This window comes from Euprymna scolopes, chromosome 7, assembly GCF_053919585.1.
Source record: "Euprymna scolopes isolate OS-2025 chromosome 7, ASM5391958v1, whole genome shotgun sequence".
NCBI lineage: Eukaryota > Metazoa > Mollusca > Cephalopoda > Sepiida > Sepiolidae > Euprymna > Euprymna scolopes.
The window spans coordinates 78,523,741-78,547,740 of record NC_136488.1 but is presented as its reverse complement, the minus strand read 5'-3'; the positions used below and the strand labels follow the sequence as shown (position 1 = coordinate 78,547,740).

At 30.7% G+C, this 24,000-nt stretch overlaps 1 long non-coding RNA gene across 2 annotated transcripts in view; it reads right to left on the bottom strand.

Annotated features, from left to right (window-relative positions):
- Positions 1–24,000, bottom strand: part of LOC145279786 (uncharacterized) — a 135,860-nt gene that overhangs the window by 24,257 nt on the left and 87,603 nt on the right. The window contains exon 4 of one of the 2 annotated variants that reach the window (XR_013868452.1): positions 21,469–21,578. The exons of the other annotated variant lie outside the window; for it this stretch is intronic. This is a non-coding gene — a long non-coding RNA (uncharacterized LOC145279786). The remainder of the gene's footprint in view (positions 1–21,468; positions 21,579–24,000) is intronic. 2 annotated transcript variants of the gene reach the window in all.

The following is a 24,000-nucleotide window of genomic DNA, read 5'->3' as shown; positions in this document are numbered from 1 at the left end:
CACACACACACATATATATATATATATATATATATATATATATATATATATATAGATATATTATTCTTTATGCAAGTATAGTCATATCTTGCTACGATCTGCAGACTGTTTCCATCATATTTGATTTCATCAGGCAAGAAAAAATAAACCCAAAAATTAAAAAGGTTCCAGATCTTTTCAAATTTTGAGGAGAGAAAATATGCCATGACTGGCATCAGGCAAAAAAAAAAAAAAAAAAAAAAAAACTTTGCACATCGTAGAAAGATATGATATATTTACATATATAATAATAAAAACTAAGAAACAAACTAAAGAAAACGTAAGTTCAAAACATACGTGTCTGTAGATTTATAAATAATTATAAATATTTATCTTAAAATTAAAATATTATCTGCATATATATATATCAAATTTATATATATACATACATATATATATGCATATATATATATATATATACAAACATATAAATATATGTGCATTTAAAATTAGTGCAAGTATGTCTCGTCAAATGCAAACCTAGCGGGGAATAAAGAAAAGCGGTAAATTTTTTAAAACAATTCTTTTTAATGTAACAAACAACATTGTTCAACCGTTGACATATATTTATCTCAGTACTCCCTGTTCTGTGTTTCTCTTTGACATGTAAAGAATAAATAACTAGTTATAAAGCCTATCTAATCATTTTAACGAATCAACCCTCGACAGACTCTTAATCAATCATTGTAAGTGTAAAATGGTCGAATTAAATTGGGGAGATTATGTGGAGATTTTGACGCAATGAAGTAGAGGTTCGATTGGAAAGATCAGAGAGCTTAGTGGATGCGTAGGCAATGAACACCACACAACTAAAGACAAGACTTGAAATAATCATTGTGCTCGTTTCCTGTTTTCTTTCTTTTGTATCGGCTACACTCTAAATATTAAAAACGAACGACTTACATAGCTGTCACTTTGCTTTGTGATGTTAGCGATCTACAGGTAAGTCACCCACTGCACATCTTATTTGAAGTCGCGTAAAAAAATGTTTCCTCGATAAGATCTGATATAACTTTACGCTATTATGTCCATGCTTCTATACGTATTAAAAGTTATAATGATGCATTTAACACTGACAGATATCATTCGATAAATGGTCAAGCGAATGTAAGAATCAGCAGCAGCTGACGGAAGTATCTGTATCTGTTTTTTTTTATGAACATAATTTTAAAAGTAGTCGGTAATTTAGAATTTAAGAGTAGCTAAATAAATATCTGTTTGGATTTCAATATATATATATATATATATATATATATATATACATATATACACACACACGTATATATATATATATATATATATATATATATATATATATATTATATATACATTCAGAATGCGCGAGATTATATAACGTCGCAGCTCACCATAGCCATGAAAGTCAACAAACCGGAATAAACCTCTTCAATTTTGTTTGAGTGTCATGGCTATTATAAGCTGCGACGTTGTTTGGCTGTGAATATATATATATATATATATATATATATATATATATATATATATATATATATATATTAGCATGACTCCTAGCGTTGCCCGGTCGTAAATTTACTCCTAATATTATGTTTTAATTCATACAGAAACTGAGACTTGTACATGCGAGTAATGTTTTTTTTTTTTCTAATCGGTTCACTTATTGTAAGTAAAAAAACCAAAAACCAAAAAACAGTCAGGTTAAGATCAAAATAAAAATATGAAAACAGTGAGTCAAGTACGATAACCATTAGACCATCTTTCTAAGTGCTTTGAAAAGTGCGGTCATGGTTCCCGAGCACACATGGGCAATCGTGAACCAGTTGACAAACAGATAAAATCCGATGTACCCCAAGTAATAAGTTTTCAATTTGGACTCCTTAGCAGCCCTTTTTTCAGGATAAAAACCAATTACAAAGATATCAACATGTCTGCATGTCCTAATACAGAATTGCAAGTTATAGGTCAAAGATTCCTTGAGTATATAGGTGTAGAAGTCCCCACATATATACACATTCTCACTCATATATATATATATATATATATATATATATATATATATATATATATATATATATATGTATATAATGATGTGGATACAGGATGTATAAAATAGAAAAAATAAAATATAACAATTAAGTACCAGATACAATTATCAAAACGGTAGATTTACCGGTTTCTTTCTGATCAATCATCTTGACTGGGTCCCTTGATCTTCAATACACCGATAAATCTTTTGTTTTGACAAAATTACCTGAGTTTAATTGTATATCGTTTGTTTTATTGTACATGAATAAACATACACACACACATGTATAGAGTGATATGAATATATGTATGTATGCTTACAATTAGTTAAATTTTTATTCATACAAAACACCCTTTCGTTATATATATATATATATATATATATATATATATATATATATATATATATATATATATATATATATATATTCCAACACAATCGCTGGTGAAACCCGTTTGCATTCACATAATAAAAACAAACATATGGGGGAAGCGATCAATAAAGCGTCGCACGTTTTTCGATCGATCATACCTTATGTACTTTTCTTGCTACGTAATCCTCTTTTCGAGTCTTTGTCAGAAACGGTAGTTTATCTACTTCTATTTCTGTCACACACGTGTTAATATAGACAGTCATAATGCAATGATTATCACGAATAGATGTGGTTTATCTTGACACATTTATTCAGTACAATAACTTTTTATTTTCTTGGCTCCTCATGATGACAAAGTTAGCTACAAAAGTGTCTTTATATGTAGGGCTATTCCGATTTCTGAAATTCGACTTTTTTTTGAGTAAAAGAAAAAATACCCTTGATTATATATATATATATATATATATATATATATATATATATATATATATATATATATATATATATATATATATATATATATATGTATATATATGTATATATATATTTTTCTCAATTCAAATGATCTTTTCCTTATTTTTTTTTAAATAAACGCATATAATTTTACATTCGATTTCATTTACATATGAACAACCAAGTGTAGGTGACGTCCTTATCATAGAAAAGACGTTGTCTAATAACTATTAGAAACCCACGTTCCACTTTTGATATGTATTTTATGAAACCTATGGCACTGTGTGTGTTGTGTTCCTGTTTGTATTTCAGATATTTGTTTGTAGGATTTCTGGACTTCTGAAGTACAGCACGCATAAAAAATTCACACACACACACACACACACACACACCCATATATATTAAATCAAAGAGAAAATATTTATTTTCACCTACATATATTAGTGTTTCACGCTTACTCAATTATCAGTGTAGGGTTACAATTCTTGCCGGTCATGAACTTCGAACACAGCCACGAAGCCACATTTTGCTCCATTTGGTGAGCCTCTACCTCAAAGTCACCAGAGTATTTGCCACAGGAATGAAGGGGATTAAGAACTATTAAACACCGAATTCAGGCGAATACAAGAGCAAACAATAGTTACTTGACTTCATTAGTTATATATATATATATATATATATATATATATATATATATATATATATATATATATATATATATATATATATATATATAATTATATATACAAGCACATCAAGTGTTCCTCGGGAAAAACATGGGAATTAATTTGAACATTTCTCCCAGCCCTGAACCCTACATTATAATCTGTTGTATAATCTATTCTATTTGTTAGACGATTAATACAAGCCACAAAGAAGTCTATATAAAAAAAATATTAATCTTCCTAGAATGTTAAACTTTTCTTTGTAAATAATACTGCATTCTGTAATTATAGCCGAAAGAAAGAAATAGAGAGAGAGAGAGAAAGACACAGAGTGAGAGAGAGAGAGAGAGAGAGAGAGAGAGAGAGAGAGGTGTGGCGGTATAAAGGTAAAAAAAGAAAAAGAGAAACGAGTGAGGATGAGAATAGTGAAAAAAATCAATATAATATTCATACCATCTAAGTTATCGTGAAACTAAAATAAGAAACTAAAACATGTTTCGTTTCCTGTATGAAGCAGGTCATCTAAAAGGCAAGTAGAGATGGCGGCGGTATAGTAGTAGTAGTAGTAGTAGTAGTAGTCATACGAGCGGCATCCAATGATTGTTTTGGCCGATAAAGCATCTCCCAGTTCAATGTCCGTATCCCTTCCATCGCTTTTTCTTCTGTCCTTCTATCCCACTCTTCCATTCCTACCAGAACAAACTCCTACGTCACCGCGAGAAAAAAAAAAAAAAAGAAAAAGAACATGGTCGCCATCCGATAAACAACATGTAACCAAATAAAACATACACAAGAAAAAAAATATAACCGCTTGAGTGACGAAGCACTGATCAGGCACGTGAACAGCAAGTTACACCGAGTGGGGAATTTTCAGTTGGACTGTCTAATTAAGTCGAGAGACAGCCTGGAACAGGACAGGTCGCGCAACTCATGAACCATCAACTTGAAGCAAGCCTCATCGGATTAATAATAATAATAATAATAATAATAATAATAATAATAATAATAATATGCTACTACTACTACTACTACTAATAATAATAATAATAATAATAATAGAAAGTCGGGAAGGGAGGAGCCAGTAGGGTTGGATAGATGAGTCTTTATGGAATGACGACGATTTCTAAAATATGGTGGTGCCGGTGTGGCGCACTCTGGATTCAGTGAGCATCATTTTTATTATTTCATATTAGCAAACGCGAACAGGTCCCGTATGTAAGTATGTGGTTGTACAAAAATCGGAGAAATCAACGCTATCATTTGAATAAAGTGAATTATGAAAATCGTAATTATTGATTCATACAAATAGACATACATACATACATACATACATACATACATACATGCATACGTATACAGATATATCATATTTATCTAAAACGGTTTGCCTGTCTGTCTTTGTGTCTGTTTCATTTACTTAAGTAAACTATAGATGTTATTGGGTTGAAATCTTGCATGGTCCTTTGTTATGATAAGTTGCAGAGAACAAAGCACGATAGACTATGATCAATGTATAGTATGAGCTTATTAGAACATATCAGATATCAGTATTTAACGGAATATATCAGAGATTAATATGTAATGCATTATATTAGAGATCAGTATTTAATGCAATATATTAGAGATTAGTGTATAATGCAAGATATTAGAGATCAGTATTGAATGCAATATATTTGAGATAAGTATTTAATGCAATATATTAGGGATTATTATTTGATATAATGTATTAGAGATTAGTATTTAATGAAATATATAAGGTATTATTATTTGATGCAATATATTAGAGATTAGTATTTAATGCAATATATTACAGATAAGTATTTAATTCAATATATTAGAGATTAGAATATAATGCAATATATTACAGTTCAATATATTAGAGATTAGAATATAATGCAATATATTAGAGGTCAGTATTGAATGCAATATATAAGAGGTTAATATTAAATGCAATACATTATTTATCAGTACTTAATGCAATATATTAGAGATTAGCATTTAATGAAATATATTAGAGATTAGTATTTAATACAATATATTAGAGAGCAGTACGTAATACAATATATTAGGGATAAGTATTTAATGCAATATATTAGGTATTATATTTAAATGCAATATATTAGAGATCATATTTAATTCAATATATTAGAGATTAGAATTTAATACAATATATTACAGATCAGTATTTAATAAAATATATTAGAGGTTAGTATTTAACGTAATGTATTAAAGATTAGTACCTAATGCAATATATAAGTTATCAGTATTTAATGGAATATGTTAGAGATAACAAGACATGCCATATATTAGAGATTAGTATTTCATGGAATATATTATAGATTAGTATGAAATACAATATATTTAAGATTAGTAATTAATGCAATATATTAGAGATCAGTATTTAATGGAATATATTAGAGATCAATAATTAATGTAATATATTAGAGAGCAGTATTTCATGCAATATATTAGAGATTAGTATTTAATGCAATATATAACCGATTTTATTTAATGCAATATATTAGATATTGGTATTTAATGTAATATATTAGAGATTGGTTTTTAATGTTTTATATTAGAGATTAGTATTTAATGCAATATATTAGAGGCCAGTAATTATGCAGTATATTAGGGATCAGTATTTAATGCAATATACAGGAGATAAGTGTTTATTAGCTATCAGTATTTGTTGGAATATATTAGAGATTAGTATTTAATTCAATTTGTTTAAGATCAAAATTTAATGCAATAAATTAGAAATTATTATTTAATGGAATATATTATAGATTAGTAATATATGCAGTATATTAGAGATCAGTATTCTATGCAATATATTACAAATCAGTATTCTATGCAATATATTGGAGATAGTATTTAATGCAATATAATGGAGATTAGTATTGAATTCAATATATTACAAATCAGTATTCTATGCAATATATTGGAGATAGTATTTAATGCAATATAATGGAGATTAGTATTGAATTCAATATATTAGAAATCAGTCTAAAATGCAATATATTAGAGAATATTATTTAATACATTATATTGGAGATTACTATTTAATGCAATATATTAGAGATTAGTATTTAATACAATATATTAGAGATCAGTATTTAATACAATATATTAGAGATTAGTATTTAATACAATATATTAGAGATTAGTATTTAATGCACTATATTAGAGATCAGTATTTAATACAATATATTAGAAATTAGTATTATATTCAATCCAATAAATAAAAGATCAGTATTTAATGCAATATTTTAGAGATCAGTACATAATTGAATATATTAGAGATCAGTATTTAATGCAGCATATTACAGACTAGTATTTAATACAATATATTAGAGATCAGTTTTTAATGCAATATAAGAGCGATTAGAATTAAATGCAATATATTAAAATCACTATATTAGAGATTAGCATTTAATGAAATATATTAGAGATTAGTTTCTAATGCAATATATTAGAGATTATTTAATGCAATATATTCGAGATTAGTATTTAATGCAATACCTTAGAGATTAGCATTTGAGATTAGTATTTAATGCAATACCTTAGAGATTAGCATTTGAGATTAGTATTTAATGCAATATATTAGAGATTAGCATTTGAGATTAGTATTTAATACAATATATTAGAGATTAGCATTAGAGATTATTATTTAATGCAATATCTTGTAAATCAGAATTTAATGCAATATATGAGAGATTGGTATTTCAATATATGAGAGATTGGTATTTAATGCAGTATATCAGACATTAGTATTTAATGCAATATATTGGAGATTAGTATTGAATGACGTATATTAGATTTTAAACTTTATGCAAAAAAACACAAATTTAACCAATAATTAGCATATAACAATGCTTCTTAATGAACAGGCTATAGCTTTTGCCCACTTTACCGTGAGAAAAGTGTTTCGTACACGCAGACACGCGCACACACACCTGTACACACAAACATATATACACACACACATATATATATATATATATACATATACATATATATATATATATATATATATATATATATACTTTTACATACATATAATTATCTTCCTGTATATAATAGTTTACGTCTGTTCTTTTAACAGGTCAGCGCATATGTTAACTTTTCTGTGATTTTTATTGTTTAGACATTACAGCTTGCAAATAGTTTTGTGTATTAAGACTGGAGATATAATTTAAAAAACGCTGCTAAATATATTTCTACATACAAAGACACACACACATATACATACACACACCCATATATATATATATATATATATATATACACACACATACATATATATATATATATATATATATAAAAAAGTATTATAGTAACAATTATCTATGCTCCTATCGCTTTTTAAATTGAATATTCATATTAAAAACCATTGTTTTATACGTGTTTAAAAGAAAATAGAACTTTCTTATATATGGGTCGTGGAATTGCAATCATCTGCAAAAGATCTAGCTTATTTGCATATTCTTTAAAACATTTATTTTAATTTGTTCCCTATTTGTTTTTTATTTCGGTTTTCTCATAGGATGATCATCTTTACTTAACAATTACGTGTAATTATATTCATACAGATACTCTACATGATTTATACTTGTGTTATATTTGCGTAAAAAGTTTATAGTAAACACAAACCTTTTTTCTATATATCTTTATGTATGCGTATACATGTTTGTTTAAAAAATGTGCCTACCCATCTTCTTTGTCCGTTTTTGATCTACAAAGATGAAACTTAATATATAGGGTATTCGAACCCATGCGAAATATTGTATTTGTGTTTTGGTCGGGGAAAATCGGTACAAAATTGTAAAATTAAAAAAAAATGGAATTGTCCAAGTAAAGGTCGAACGACGTCATTACGAATATACATGCGTAAAATGATAGTTATTGGTTCATGTTTTAATTCTTTGCTTTACAGCAAACATGTCTTCATAGCTCCGGCATTAACGTCAAAGGGAAAAGTAAATCGGTAGCTAAACGTTTCGGATTCGATTCTCGGTAGTGGAGTACGAGTCATTTTTAAAAAATTTTAAAGATTAATCCAATATAATCTATATATATTGAAGGGAAAATGTGTGTGTTTGTATGTCTGTTAAAAAAAACTTTCGACACATGCGAGGAATACTGAACAACTTGATATTGTTTTAAAGGGCAGTCTCTCAGACGACATATATCCAAGAATTGGCTAAAAATATTACTTCTTGGATCGTATAATTTGCCGTTTAATACAAGGAGGGGTCAGTTTTTTCGACATTTTTGCAAAGTCATCATACGCCTTTCAATATCTAAGCTTATTTTGAATGGTGGCTTCGTCATGTGTTGTGTGTTGCGATGGGTGCGGCCACTAACCCGTTTAATTTTTTTCACTTCCTTTACATCTTAGCCTTATAGGTTCGAGCCTAGCTACTACGGCTATTTTTTTTACGCTCATACGGGTACTTACTGCTATTTTCATTTTTTTTAAAGGGTTGGTTAATTTATTTTTTGCTTGTTTCTCTCCATTGCTCAATAATCTTACCATACAACTTCTCCACACCTGGGAAACGCCAGCCACCATTTTTAGTATAATAATAAATATGGAATCGGCATGAATGAATGAAAAATATAATATTTAAGCGTATACTACAGCCGGGTAATGCCGAGCTGCCTGACAGTATATATATATATATATATATATATATATATATATATATATATATATATATATTTGTAGACATCGGCATGCAGTCCTGTTTCGTTGTATCAAAACGCATCACTGCCGCTATACTAGCAACTCTCCTAAGCCGAGGATGGAACATAGAATCATCGCCCGCAAATTACCTCGCCAACTGTTTATTTTAAACTAACATTCGTCCACTACTTTTATAATGCTCTAGCCCCTTATTTATAAACAAATAGTGAGCTTCGCATTTTTCAGCCAATTAAGTAGCGGATATTTATGACAGTGCTCTACCCTCTCTATATATTAATATATATATATATATATATATATATATATATATATATATATATATATATATAAATGAGATAAGTCACAGATTAGAGATCAAGTGAATTTTCCTGTCAGATATGACATTGAGGTAATACTTTCAGGACGATCCTAGCCAAAAACGTAAAGCTCTGTATGTAGAAATAGAGCAATATATAAGGTTAATGATTAAAGTTAAATTCTCTAGATTAAACTATATACAAGAGGACAACCATCTTATCTGCCCTTCGAAATCACGGTGTGGGACAACCAAATAATCTGGATAAATCGGATTACTTGATCACCGCTGATCCCCTTGGATCACTACTCGTCCAACCTAGCAATAATATCCTGGAAACTATTGAACGCATTCTGATATTGAACAACCAAGCTTGTATATTATTTTTCTATGACTTTTAAGCACCATTTAAAAGACTTTTAAATAGCATTTTCAATATATGTGCTGAAAAGCTTATTCATTGCTGGACATTTGTTAAAGAACAAGTCGTCTGTTCTTGTAAATGAGTAAATATGGGATAGGATAGCCGAGGATTCGAACCTGCGGAGCTAGGATTGGAATTGAGAATTCCAATCATAAGTTAGAATAAATAATACAGAAATACAGTTATTAAAAATGGAATGTAGAATGCACCATTGTTTAGTTCACATAAAATAATTGGATATCTGTTTATTGAGAAACGAATGTAATTATGAATTTTGTTTCTGTTAATGAAATGAAATGAAAATAAGGAATCTAGATCCGACCAATAGAAAATATTAAACATATTTGTAAAATAGGTTAGGAAAATTAGGTTAGAGAAATCGGGTTGAAACATGTAAGTAGCAATGCATGCTTAAACACGGAGGCATGTCAGGCCACGAGTCAGGTATGCACGTGTTGGTCACGCAATGGCGTCATGAGTTATCAATATAAAGAGATTTAGTTAGATGAGTCAGTAGAGGGGAGAAGAGAGTCAGAGACAGAGCTGACATCGAACCTTGGAAGCGAAGGTTAGAAGAAGAAAATTATGTAAAGACTTGAATTCCTTGATGCAAAGCCATTGACCGGTCGAAATGGAATAAACGAAAATCACCATAATTTTGTATCTGCGTCTTCGTATTATGTTATTCAACAGAAAAGGTCTTGTCAATTTATATTATAATAACTTTGTGAAAATCATCATCTCAAAAATAGCTAAAGAAATATATGTGTCAATGTTATAGAAACACTCCCATTCACAGAACTGTCAACCATAAAAATGTCAATATCACTATCAATCTCTCGATCTATCTATTTATAGACCTATATCTCCCCTCATCCAAAGCGTATTACATGTTCCCGTCAGCTCCTTTAAAATGTACACTATCTCTCCACAATATGAACACTCTAATACGAACACACAACAGTAAAGATATAATATACGTAATCCCTTCTAAAATATAACCCCTATGTAACACATTTATTAATTGCATTTCATTCCTCTGATGAAATGAGCCATTATTGAAAATCCATGGATTAAGGAAATAAATATAATTTTTCTCCATATATTCCTTGTTTCAAACAATAAATTCTTGACTTAATTATATTTGAATATATTTTACTCTATAGAATTTAACTTTAATCAAAATATATACCTATATATATATATATATAAATATAAATATATATATATATATATATATATGTATATATTTATGTGCGTGTGCGTGATTGTGTGTGATTGTTCTAACCACTGATGAATGAATGATATATATATATATATATATATATATATATATATATATATATATACGTATATTTATACAAACAGACATATATATATATATATATATATATATATATATATATATATATATATATATGCATACAATAATGGATGTGGGACTGGATGCAATAGGCTGACATATTCAATATGTTCGTTGTTATTCGTACGTTTACGCTTATTAGTTATTGTTACATACGATATCAATTAACGCGATCATGTCGTCCATCTCCCAAAATTAACACATGGTCTATACAACTAGGACGTCGGTTTAAGTGTGCCAACTATCTAACAAGTTCTTTACTCTATCATATTTAGCAAGACAATTAAACAAATTCATTTAAAGCACGTCATCACACCAGAAGTAAGAAATACGAACCGCATTATTTTTATCAATATTCTGACCAAATTTCAATGCCTATTCTGAAATTTGACAAAGCACACCTGATAAATACCGGGTACTACGACGAGTGAAACGTTAACATAAAAGCAACCGATATGAGGACAGATGCCCGAAACTGTTAATTAATGATAAAAATTCTTTCACTTGAAAATATGGGCAAATATCAAAAACATGATGTAATTTCTGTTAAAGTTGGAAGATTTTACATCGTATTCAGAATAATTGCTTTGTACCGATTATCAGCAATTTTAATATTTGATATTCTTATTTAAGTTTGATATTGTATACTTTAACACATCTTTTATTGCTATGCATTTTGGGATGGATTTGAAACAAAGGGTATTATATTATGGTTGATTAAACATATACGCTGTTTGTATTTTTCCGTGTTAAGTAACTATGAAAAAAGCTTACGAAAAACAAATACATCTAAGAAATGTTAAGGAAGGTAATACAGTGTGATCGAAGTGTAGGTATATATTTTCTAGTTCAAAATACAAATTTTCCAATTTTTTATCAACGTATTTCATTTTCATTTCGATACTTTTTTGGGGACCAAGTGCAGAGGACCGCTAGAAATATAAAAAAATAAGATATATAAAAAAATAACTTCGTTGTCATACTTCAAAAACCCCTCACGACTTGTAAATCATTATATATATATATATATATATATATATATATATATATAATAACTATCCACTTATCTAGTGTTTCCTTTTCAGATTAAATATGTTTTTAACTCATTTCAAAGTGTTTTTAACATGTTTTATTAACTGTTTGCTCGTATATATATATATATATATATATATATATATATATATATATATATATACTCATTCACATATAGTAATGTTTCGCTGTTTCATAGCTCATCAGTGTGGATAGACAAGCAACAACCTCAAACCAGGATCGAAACCTGACCGCCTGAACGACAGTCGGAGCTTCTAATCGTTGCGCTATTCGGGACGATTACATCATCACAGCTAGTAAACAAACTTTATTTCAGTGTTGCATAGTAAATGTAAGAGTGTGTGCGTCGAAGTAACAAGGACGATTATGCCAGGATTGATGGGAGCTTATTTTAAGGTGATGCCGATTAGCACAGAGCTCTCTTTTCCCTCCCATCTCGTCCAATCCAGCGACAGGACCGGAACGAAACAGCTGGAGACAAGATGTCTTGCATAAACTGCCGAAAGTGTATACGTCCTCCTGTATATAACGCCTCTTCTTTCCAAATGGGCACCCGTTTGGTACTGGGCAGGCTCAACGTTGCTTAACTGCGGTGATCTAATGAGTACCTCCGCGTCAACGCGACTATACTTTATATTACAAATAGTAATGCTTTCAATATTTTAGAAGGCATAACCGTCTTCCAATGTTACGTCTGACTTTGCAAATTCGTGCGCCTTTTGAAACATTGTATAACATTCAATTTAAGATCTTCTTTGTGATGAACTCTCATTAAATATAGAAACTGGATTAAAAGTTACCCGTTTCTTACAATTGGAAAAACAGAATCGTGCGTCGATATATAAACACAAATAAATTAACAAGTTTATGTGACTTCTAAATTACAGTCTCATATGAAGACTATCAGATTTTCAAACAAATAAAATAACTCGTTATGATGACATATATATGACACGGTACTTCAATTAATGTGAGCTGGACATTGGAGCCTAACATCTTGCGATTAACTATTGAATTGATGTAGTCACGAGTTTTCCTTTGGTATCACATTTTTTTCATTTTATTTTTATCACGCAGTCAGTCCCTGAACGAGAATCCCATTTTATAAATCACCGCTTTCTTATTACTTTCATCATTATGCATGCAACCTCTTGGCAAAAAATCCATTCAACCGAGTTTTCTGATATTGTTAAAGCAGTATTTTTAAATGTTTTCATTAAACAAGTTTCGCTGAAGTATTGGATCCGCATTCCAATTTCTAGTGTCTATGGATGTGCTACAATGACGTCGGCAATCGAACGCTTAAGTTAGAAATACAGACGAAGTATTTACGATTTGCAGCTACGTAACGAAAAACAATAATAATGAAAAGAAAAGATTATCATTAAAACAGTTCAGAGAAATTGGAAATCAAAACATTCCTTTGGCCTAACCACAGTAAGTCACACAATGATAAATGCGGCCCATGAGATGCTTAAAACGGATTTTGATTAGTTATGCGGAAACGTTTGTTATTGATTGGACGAAGAATGGGCCAATTAAAATGTGAGAGAAAGTGGGGCGAGGCAAATATAAACATTAATTGAATTGGATCAACTTTTAGATTAAATATACTCTCCGTAATTGAAAACAAAGGCCATAGTGTAATATGACAACTAAGTGTTATATAAATTTGGAGAAGCAATAAAATATAGGTTAGCATTTGTAGTAGCAGAGTGATTGATAATATCTTCTGTAAACGTTTGGTTTTGGTCCGTTTGTTTTACGGTATATCAATATCTTTTTGGTCATTTAATGGCAAAAATAGCTTTGATATGATAGATGATATTTGGATTTTATTCAAATTTCAGTTAAATCATTTGGTTATATTGTGTTATATTCTTCAGCAATTCTAAGCAAAATTAATGATCGACCCTGTTAAATATATCCTGTAGGTTATTGTTTTGATAATGCCTCATTCTAGTTCACAGAGGCTATCACTACTGCATGTACTGTGTAGGGTTCCTTGTATATTATGCATAACGATGCGTCTTTTTTAAATAAATACGAGTGATAGCATAAGTGAATCTCATTCGGACTTTAGTTATTACAATTTCTATCTGTTTGGGACATCATCTTTTTTTCTGACTGCTAGGCTATGTATTCGGTAGGGGAATCGCACAATAGATTGGAATGGTAACTATTGGTCTATGAATCGTTTATGAAACACACTAACAGAAGTGAAACAAATGTAATTTTGTCGAGGCAAATTGTTTGCAAAAGACTTTGGAGCCGATGAGAGGAAATAACTTTGCAATTAATCAAAGAAAAGAAGAAAGAGATATTCCTAGTTTATTTCTTATAATTGACCAAACATTTGGTTATTTTTTAACTTTTGCTCACCTAAAAAAAGGGCATATTGTCATTAAGATTTAATCGCGTACTATTTGGAATCGTGTCTATTAAGCACCAAGTGAGAACTTGAGCAAGATGTCTGTTCATATTACATTTAAATTTTCTACATGTTAGTGTAGTCCGATAAGCAGGACACAGAGAGAGAATTCCAAAGTCTACCAGTTCGAGGTAGGGAATTAAGTGCAGATGGGCTTCCGGAATCTAGGAACGTCTACCGTGAAGCGGGGGATAGTATTACTTGCCAGGTTAGTCGTGAATAAGTATAGTCTTCTCTATAGCACATTCCCTTTAAATACTTATAAAACAGACACAGGGATGCAACATTACGGCGATTGGATAAGGGTGTGGCATGGTTTATAGTGCTGAAACTATTAAATGGGAGACTAGTTTTGAACACTATGCAAGAGTGATAGACTAGTAATAGATGCCCAGGTATGGTTACAATACACTTTATAGATGATAGATAACTTTACAGAGATACAGAATACTCTTAGTTGTGACCAATTTTCTAGCACGGTAGAAGAAACAGCACTTCTTAGCAGCAACCTTGGCAATGTTCTCACTATAATTGTTCCAATTCCGATTGCCTGTGAATGTTAAGCCGAAGAGTTTGAACAATGAAATTATATGCAGGGTGTTATGAGTCATTGCTATCCGTGGTTGAGAAAACTTCTTATAATTGTTAAAGGAAATAAGCTTGGTCTTAGTAATATTAAATGATACTATGCATTTTTTAATTCTCTATGGTAAACTCTGTTCTGAATTGTTACCGTGTTTTCTGATATAATGGAATGACAGATGTTTCTGAAACGACCGTAGTCAAAATCATTTTAAGAAATCGTGATATTGAAACTAAATATGGATGATTTTCTGACACAATAAATACATTGAAAAGAAAGCTTATTAAAGCAAATGATTGATTTAAATGATCTACACTAATGACACCTTCTTCATCCGTAAAGATGATTATACTTGTTGTAATCTATTTCTGAAATAAACAAAAATTACGTATTTACTATTATTGTGAAATAGTAGCAATCTTATTCCATATGAAACAGGGGTTTCTCTCGTAAAAATAATATAATATATTCTAAGACCATTAAACGATATATGTGCTTTTTTTTTAATAGATTTATAGAAAAATTGTAATATTTGTTACATGGGACAATAGAATACAATTTTTTTAACAATTTATTTAAAAATGATTAAAGTCTGAGTTGTTTTTATATTAATGATATCAGATTAATCACATTTTTCTGATAGAACGACTGCATTTTTGTGTACGTGAATAGTGATAACATACATAAAAATAAAATGATTTCCCGTATTATTATTATTACTACCAACTAGGAGTTTTCCCACATGAAAAAATTTTGTTTGAGACCAACATGTGGTGTTCCCTGGAATCTGATTGACAACAAGTTTCCCCAGATTTCCAGTATTCACCATCTCTGTTGTTCCTTTGCAAATTAGTTTGCCTCATCGCAATAGCTGTTTACAATGGACTTGTTACAAGCAACGATTCGTATACACTGGAATTTGGGTGGCAATAAATCTTGCGAAAATCCCAGGCGTCTTCGCAGCGGAGGTCTGGTTAGTATGTTCACTTCTCCTTCTTTCCAACCCTCTTTTCCATCATGAATTATTTAGTGTGGCGCCAGTGTGGTGATATTACATAAAAGCACACCTACACACACATACACACACACACATACACACACACGCACATATATATATATATATATATATATATATATATATATATATATAATATATATATATAACCAGTTAATACCTGCCTGTTCTTTTTCTTGTCAGCCTATCTACATAGTTTTTTTTTTCTAGCCCTCTCACGTTTTAAATATCATTACTGCCTAACCGTAAGATATTTTATTAAAAGCGCTCCGCCTACTTGTGCGACTGAAAAATGTTCAATAAATAATAACAGAAAAAACAGATTAATTAGATAAAATGGAAGAATCGGTTTCACCGCATTCTATTTCATTTCCTTGTTTATGCTACGCACAGTTTAAATGATTTTTTATGATGGCAGACAGTTTCTAGCAACACGATGCGCGCACGATTAAAGAAAATAAAAATAAAAGATGACTGAATATAAAAAACATATTAATACATATGCGCATGCGCGTTGACGTCATTTTCGATTATAAAAAAAAACTTAAAACGAAGCCACCATCTTATTACAATGATTAACAGTATTTATTTGTTTCTTTTACTTTTTTTTTTTGCTGACACAAAACCACGGTAAGCATTTGTAATAGTCAAGTCTGGCAAAGGGACAACTTTTTATGTAAAAATTAATTTGATTAACCCCATTGATATCGAAAATGTCAGTTATAATTCTTTCACAATGAATTTGGATTTTGTTCTTTTACAGCATATTGAAAGCTTTTCGGTTTATTAAATGCCGAAACACGTGCACAAATCCCTTATTTGTAGGGAATAATTTGGAAGAGTCCTGTTGTATAAAATAAATAGTTGCTGTGTAGCTATCCATCAGGATACTCTAAAATTATTTACCATCATTTGATCATAAGCAATTTTTTTCATCCTAAACAACGCATAATGCAACTTTAATGTAAGGAATTACTATTAAACCATAATCTACAGGGACACTATGTCGGGAGTTAAGCATCGAAATGTCTATTCACATTATATGTAAATTTCTGAATGTCATACAGTCAGGAAAGCAAGAAACAGGAGATAATTCCAGAATCTTGCAGTCAGTGAGACGTAAACTAGAAAACAAGATAATGTTAATTAAATAGACACTGAAATTCTTATCTTGCGCAGTTTGGCCAAGGCTGAGGAAACATTATATATATATATATATATATAGTCGAACGTTTTACTAACTATTCTACAAAAAGTGAACCCTATGTTTAGGCGGAAGAGCGTCACACACACGGAAGTGTTCTTGCCGGACAACATATCAATCACTCCGCGATTAAGAACAAGGAAATAGATCGCAATTATATAACTTCTAAACACACCTGATATATTGTAGATACATCGATTCATAAGATACGTTAAACACTATTTGCTATTTACACATAAATGTGAAGTCTTTGTGCTTAGTATCTATCTTGCTTAGCATGGAACGATAGCGTATTCCATATACAACGACTAAATCTCAATGATGTATATTAATCGACATATCAAATGTACGTGGGTTTAATCAGTATTAAATTGTAACTTTACAAACTCGCCTACATTTTATTTAACAGTCAGGGTCGATATATACAATGTAACAACGTTAAAACACTGGTTATGGTTAAATGACAAGTTAGTCTCAGCTAGGCGACAGTTTGCTAGTACAAGGAGCTATATGTGGAAGGACAGTGAAAAAAAGGAAAGAAACTGCGAGACTAGCGTCGTCATCTCTCTCAACGGTTATACACATACGACTGCAGATCGATGTAAAACTTAATAGTCCTTAGACACAACCTCCTGCGTGGGATGCCTACTTAACACGGCCAGGGTGAATGCAATTTCAAATGCAGGTACCAGGTATATACCTCATCGTTCTATAATGCGCGAATTACTACACACCCTTGGCGCCAATATTCCTGAATGGGCTTGATTCTTAAATCTCATATATGTGTCGATATGACACTTGTATGAATTGAGTTATTTAAGTGTCGCACATTATAACCGAAACTACCCTAGTTCCATTTTTTAATTTAATGAATAATACGCCAATGTATTGCAAATATATAATGATTAGGCTATGAGAGCAGATTATTCTTTTCATTGTTTTTACTCTGGATTATATATCCGACACGGTTAGACACAGTTAATCAACCGAGAACCACATCATTCTATACAAAAGCATATAAGATATCAATGGATATACACTCGAGAGTACAAAACAATGAAAAGAATATGCTGATGTCCTAGCCCTAATAATTATCGTGTAATTGTAGTTTCCTAGATGATAACACAAAAGTCTTTGATTAACAAATGGAGCTTGATTATGGTATAGTTCATACACGTTTCTCTGATATTTTTGGAGAAATCACGTCATCAGACTTAGATATTCCTTATGATCTGTCTTATGTATAGCCATATATATATATATATATATATATATATATATATATATATATATATATATATATATATATATATATATATATATACTAGAAGGAAGATTGGCATTGTTCGGTCTTAAAATATGCTTAACTAAAATACTTTAATTGGTACAAATTCGGTGTTTGGTACAAATTAACTCGAGTACCGTCAGTTAAAATCAGAATCAACACATTTTACATTCCAGTATTTAACGTTATATTCTCTCATAAATTTACGCGCATTTAAAAATGTAGAACTGTAGTTGCTTAAGGTAGAAAAATGTATATTTTCGCATGCACACATCATCAATTTAAGTCTACTTAAGTCTGCCAAGTTTTATATTTTTCAAAAGATTTATACGCCTTAGCAACTACTTTTACCAGCTAAGAACGAAATCGAATTCGATCCTCAGGCCAAAGTCTCAATTATATTAAGTTTTAAGTCCGTAGACCAAAAATTCATAAAGGAGTTTGGTAGAGGCCGTTTCTCAGACAGACAGAGAATGACACAACGTAGAATTTGATAAATTATCTAAAATATTTTCATCTTTGGAGATAAGGAGTGATTGTTCGTATTATACAGACAACTGTTCTTATATTGAACATTATTTTCTCAACGATTCTGTTGATTCAACCTCCGAGTTTCTCCAGGTGTATCTTGTCGAATTCGAGAATCTTTCTGTCTAATTCGAGAATCTACACGTAATTTTTGACTGAGACTTTTATTTAATGCACGCGAGTAGCACGCGAGTAGCATGCTCTCGTTCCGTTAGGCATTACTGGATATACGTACTAAGTAATCCACAAATGTACTTTTTGAATGTCGCCGGCATCGAGGATTGATCTTTCAATCTCCAGAAAGGTGTAAATTTTCAAGTGAATTTTACCATGTATTTTATCCAATAGGGCATGTGTCCCTGTCGACAAAATACAATTGCGAATGACTTAGAGCTTCTATCCAGTTAGAGATGGCGGAACGAGAGCATAACACCCTCGTGGATATAATAAAGGGTTCCGTTCGAAATTCCGTGCAGATAACAGAGTTCATCCGCAAGATTGCGGAGTCAAAGAGAAAGATTTCGGAGTTCGACAAGATACACCTGAAGAAGTTTGGAAGGCAATTCGGCCGAATTGGTTGTGAAAATAATAATCAAGATCAGAAGAGTAGTCTGAATAATAAAAATAATATAAATAATTGATTATCAATTACATTTATTTTTTTAAGCGATGACTTTTTACACCTATTAATACGAAAGACATCAGGAAAGTAGAAATAAATGACTATTATTCTTAATGCACACATTTAAAAACGTACAAAATATTAACGCCTAATGGGCCCACACATTTGCTGCTTCACATACTAGCGTGCTCTTGTTGCAGCGACATATCGACATTCGAATTTTATTGATGATAGTAACTGATCAACCCATTTTTAAATGAGGGAAGTAGTTGGATTTAAGATTCACATGTATTTTAAAGTAGGACTCGTATGTTTATTATTTTTTTAGCAATGTAGAAAGTGACATGCAAAAATGCGTAGACGCTATTTTGTAGGGTTGTGTGTAACGAAGAGTTAAATGTACAACGTTTGTATTGTTTTTGTTTTGTTCTATACCAATTCATTCCTTTGTACGTTCCATCTTTTTCCATCTATTTTTACATCTGGATCCTATCTGACACAGAACGTTGTCAGGTTGGTACGCAGCCGACTTGAGTGTGATGATCGAATGACTGCTGGACAAAATATCGCTTACAATTGTAAACTGATGGAATAAATACGTTGCACTGAAAACAATGCATGATTGTCATATAGCGAAATGGCTTCCATTTGCAACCATTTGCTATTATCACTAGATATTTTAAATGATTTGAGTTACTTGTTCCTTTTTCAAGCAAAAGGTTCAAGATGAAATAAAACGATTTTTTATAGGCGGTATGTATGCATAGTATGTAATATTACGGCATGTTTGCGTCTTGTCGCACTGTTTACAATTGATCTTTGTTAGCGTGTGCAACTATGAAGGAGCTTTATAGTAATACATAAAGTGACGGAAGTGACGTCACTTTTCATCTGTTATAATGCACAGCGCAGCGATAACAGTTGCATGAGATAGTAATACACGTGCAAAACATCAATGACTTAAAAGCAATCAAGGTATTGCTGGCATGTGCTTTATTTATTTAAAGAAGGTTTTAGATACGTCGCTCGTATGTAGCGGAGAACAAAACCGTTCACACACTAGTAAGTAAGCAATAAGTAAGAAAGTAATAATAATAATAATAATAATAATAACCCCAACACTTGTGCTACTACTACTACTCCTACTCCTACTCCCCCTCCTCCTCCTACTACTACTACTACTAAAGAAAACAAGAAAACAAGAAAATTTTGTTCTATTACAAGAGCAGTTACAGCAACAAAGGTTCAAAGACAGCAGAAAACGTTTGACTAGAAAAATGTGCTTGACAATGAGGAAAGTCTCAACAAAAAACATAGCGAAATAAAACTAAATATACTAGTATATTAATAAAGGCAGGTCATGCATAAACAAATAGTAATAATAAAAACAAAATAAGACGTTAAAAAACTATAACGAATTTACCTTGACGTAAAACTGAGGAAGAACAAAAATCGTCCGAGAAGATCCAACAGAAGCACTTCGAGAGTAATATATGGGCAAAAAGGGAAGATGACAACGAATAAGTGAATAACCTGGAGAGAAATAGAGCAAACTTAGAAGAAAAAGAAATCTGGACAAAGAAACAAAACATTAAAACGCATAATACGTGAATCTATGAAAAGAAATGCTATCATCCAAAATGAATAGACATGACTGCATATAAAAGGCAGTCCATCGAGAATAAGGAAAACTTCTCAGCTTGTAATCTGCAGAAAGTGTTGCAGTACAAACATAAAGCGGAGACATTATTGTAAAAGGAATATGTTAACACCATTTTTCCACATGGTGGTTCAAACATATCCAAACAAGGAGAACAGGCATAATAAACCTGCCAAATTGTATCTTTTGCCATTCCAAGAGACACACATGGACATGAAGGAGACAGAAAGAAACAGTGCAAATGCACATATGGATACAGAGCACTTAGCTGAATATGAAACATGAAGAAAGTCAATATAACATCAGTTCCCGTAAGGTACTATGAACAGTTTCGATAAAAGAATCTTGGAAAAGAAAAGTAGAAAAATGTTTAGAAAATGGAATAATGTAGAGAATATAAATCTTTTTAAAAACTCTTCGAATATGGGATCTAACTCGCACAACCAACGAGCACTAACAATTTAAACATAATTTGAAATAGACGTACGGCATGAAATTATACAAGCCAAAGAAAAATTATACTGTCAAAAATCCCCTGAAATTATTCCTTAAAATAAAAAACAAGTAAACAAGAAAGACCAACCCTCTAATCATACTAATTATCGTTACGTTTGTAGTAAAGATACATTTTTTTTTTTAATTGATCCGGATATGTAGAAATTTTCTTTTTTCTTATATGCAACTAATCTCTAGCTGTACTTAATGTAAAACGCATAGTCCATGAACAAAGTTTTTTTTCTTTGAACCGCCTGCCTTGAAAACTATATACCACTTAGCTGCTTTCTAGGTACCTACAACATCGTTGTTTTCAAGTCCAATTGAGACACTTCTTGTTGAACGCCATCGTAAATAATCAAATTGTAGCTGATGTCACTACTATCGATCATTACGGTGTTGTCTTAGCGACATCTTAATGATCATTAACTTTTATCCTCGCGTGGCGTTTAATATATGATGACCACTTTGTTAAAAATGTGATAGAAACACTTTAATATTTTCTTGAGTGTTGTTTAGCTTAATGTCAATATATACTTTTAATACGCGCATGGATTTAGACATTTTTATTAAAGAGTATATATTTATTACATAGAAAAATACGAGCATGAAAAGTAATATGGTTAAGATTAAACTTAGAAAGCAAAAGGACTAGTTGTTAAAACTGGAAGAGAAAAAGACAACATATTCTAGTAAATAAATATTATGCATTTAAAACTGAAAATACTGCAGCATTAAGAATTTTTTAACAATTCGATTTAACATTGTATATAAATTCGCAACGCTGCAATATTTTTAAGTTATACATTTATTATTTTTTATTGTTATTTTCTTTTCCAGTTTAACAATTAGTCCTTTTACTTTTCTAAGCTTAGTGTTAAACACATTACTTTTCATGCTCGCATTTTTCTATGTAGTCCATGTTTTTTCCAGGCTTTGCTTTAAAATAATATTTTCTTATTTGTGTTAAACATCATACGCATAGTAAACAATTATTAAAAAAGTATTACCAACTTCTTAAATTGGCTAAATATGAAAAAAAAAATCAAATAAAAGGCGAAACTAAGTAAAGAAGTAGTAAAAAGAGAGAAACAGAATTAACGGACGACATCGTAAGCGAAATATTATAATTCGTAGCACGGCAAATAGCATCAGCGTTGTTAACTCTCTCTATATAATCAAAATAATATGGCATGCGAGCGACATTCTCGCTATGATTTATAAAAGTGCCAGTTACAAAGAAACCCTACAATGGTAACAACAGCGAATCAGAAGACACCATCTCTCGCGTCCTTACTAATTCTGAGGACTTTTGAACAGCAGTAATTTTATTATAACTTTTGTTTTAATCAATAATAATTGAAAAATTTTATTTAAAAAAATAGCTGAGAAGGTGATCTATGAACTGTAAAAACTGTCTGAAATTTGGTCGAAAAATGAGTGAACGCTGAAGCTTTAAAGCGGTCATAAATGATTAAAACTAACACAACTATATATTCAAATGCTACCGCGTTTGAATAATAAGAATGTTACATTTGATATGGACATGAAGATGGAAGTATTAATTTCGGCTAATCAAGGCAGTTACGATCCCTTTTCTTCCATACGACTTCTTTATCACAGGAAAGAAGTTAGTAACCCGCTTCTATTCTTCCTTTTCTATTCTCGCTCGATCTCTAATATTCTTATTGCTATGTAAAATGCTAGACTGCGCTTTCATCTTTGTTTAATATTTGTACGACATTCACAACAAGGTCCCATAACTCCCCAAAACAGAAAAAAATACTTGTCTTTCTTCCT